Here is a 2,640-nt window from a genome sequence, read left to right on the forward strand (position 1 = left end):
AGGCTGAGGCAGGTGGATCACCTGAGGTCAGGAGTTGGAGACTAGCCTGGCCAACATGGGAAGCCCTGTCCGTACTAAAAATACAAAAATTATCCCCGGGTGGTGTTGTGTGCCTGTAACCTCAGCTGTTCGGGAGGCTGAGGCAGAAGAATGGCTTGAACCCGGGAGGCGGAGGTTGCAGAGAGCGGAGATTGCGCTTTTGCACTCCAGCCTGAGCGACAAGAGTGAGACTCTGTCTCAAAAAATAAATCAAATAAAATATAGCGTTTTAAAATGAATTCCTTCCTGCCCACTCTAAACCTCCCTGCCCTAAGGGAACGAGTAACTTTTACTAGTATTGGCCAAATCCAAGGGACACTTTTCAGTGTTCATCTTAACATCTTGAAGGCATTTTATGTGGAGTCCTAATTAGGGAAAAAGAGTCAGGCTGGTGGGACCAGGGGAAAGCAGAAATAAAGCAACTAAGCGATAGGTCTGCCTTTTTTATGGCACATGGCCCTCCTGCACAGACAATTGTACATAACTCACAAACTTCCTACTTACCATCAACTGCCTCAATTTATCAAGCACCTTGGCTGACAGAAGAATGCGGGTTAAGCTTCCTGCTACCTTAGCGTTTTCAGTCAGTCCAAGTTCCATTGTATAAAATCCCTAGCAATTCTTTGTTTCTTTGTAGTCAGCTTCTCTTCTCTTGATACTGCCTGTTGTCTCCCTGGCAACATATTTTTCTACTTTGTCTAATAAATCTGCCTTTCTTTACCTACAACTGTCTTCATAAATCTTTTCCCCCCACACCACAGGCCCAGATAGTCATCACTTACCTGTGACATTAAAGTGTCACTGTTGATCCCTCCCTCGTTGGATCATTCTTCTTCCAAGCAGCAAACTAAGTGGGACCTGATAAGGCCTAAAGTGTTTCTGCTTCTTCTATCTCCTTCTCTCTTATCTGTCTTTCACCAACTGACACTAACCTTAGTCTGGAAAAATAAAAAAGTATCGTAATAAATACAAGAATACAGTACTTAAGAAGCCAGCATATAGATGAGACAGAATGGAAAATGGAGAAAAGGATGAAATAGCAATAAGAATTTAGCATTAATATAAGGGCCAGGTGCGGTGGCTCATGCAGGGTATTCCCAGCACTTTGGGAGGCCACAGCGTGAGCTCAGGAGTTTGAGACCAGCCTGGGCAACATGGTGAAACCCAGTCTTTACCAAAATACAAAAAATTAGCTGGGTGTGGTGGTGTGCACCTGTGGTCACAGCTACTTGGGAGGCTAAGGTGGGAGGATCCCTTGAGCCCAGGAGGCAGAAGTTGCAGTTAGCTGAGACTACACCACTGCACTCCAGCCTGGGTGACAAAGCCAGACCCCGTCTCCAAAAAATAAAAAAATAAAAAAAAGAATTTAGTACAAGATGCAGGAGAAATTGCAGGTTGGTGCCCTATACATTCAATAAATGATCATGGAATAACTGGCTAGCTATTTGGGAGAAAAAAGATCTCATCTCACTTCTTATACTGAACTGTATTATTGATCAATGAAATTTTTTAAAGAAAATTAATCCGGCTGGGTGTGGCGGCTCACACTTGTAATCCCAGCTCTTTGGGAGGCCGAGACGGGTGGACCACAAGGTCAGGAGATCGAGACCCTCCTGACTAACATGGTGAAACTCCGTCTCTACTAAAAAATACAAAACATTAGCCGAGTGTGGTGGCAGGTGCCTGTAGTCCCAGCTACTCGGGAGGCTGAGGCAGGAGAATGGCGTGAAGCCAGGAGGCGGAGCTTGCAGTGAACCGAGATTGTACCACTGTACTCCAGCCTGGGTGACAGAGCGAGACTCTGTCTCAAATAGTAATAATAATAATAATCACATCATCCATAAAAATTCTAGGAAAAAGAAAACTGATTTTTTTAAAAGCACTTGTCATCTGGAAGATCTTTGTAAATATGACCCCACAGAAGTCACAAATGGATAAATTTGATTATACAGAATTCAAAATTAGATGACTTCTAATAAAAAAAATTTTCTAAACAACTGAATGATAAAGGAAAATTTTGGGGAAAGATATTTTTAGCAAATAAAACAGAGGATGAATTTCCTTGAGAGACAAAATATTTCCACAAATAAAAGCAAAAAAAGAGAGAAGAAAAACGAGCAAAGGTCATAAACAGATGGTACAGAGAACAAATGGTCAATAAACATGTGAAAAGAGGTGATGTTAATTTTAATTTATGAGATTAGCAAAGATTTAAAACTTTGACAGTATTCAGTATTGATGAGAATATGAGGAATTCCAGTACACTGTGGAAATGTAAATTGGGAGAACACCATTGAAAGCAATTTGACAATTGGGCCGGGCGCAGTGGCTCACGCCTGTACTCCCAACACTCTGGGAGGCTGAGGCCGGTGGATCACCTGAGGTCAGGAGTTCGAGGCCAGCCTGACCAACATGGAGAAACCCTGTCTCTACTAAAAATACAAAATTAGCTAGGCATGGTGGCGCACACCTGTAATCCCAGCTACTCAGGAGCCTGAGGAAGGAGAATTGCTTGAACCCGGGAGGCGGATGTTGCGGTGAGCCGAGATCACGCCATTGCACTCTAGCATGGGCGACAAGAGCGAAACTTCATCTCAAAAA

This window comes from Mandrillus leucophaeus, unplaced genomic scaffold (assembly GCF_000951045.1).
Source record: "Mandrillus leucophaeus isolate KB7577 unplaced genomic scaffold, Mleu.le_1.0 Scaffold392, whole genome shotgun sequence".
Taxonomy (NCBI): Eukaryota; Metazoa; Chordata; class Mammalia; order Primates; family Cercopithecidae; genus Mandrillus; species Mandrillus leucophaeus.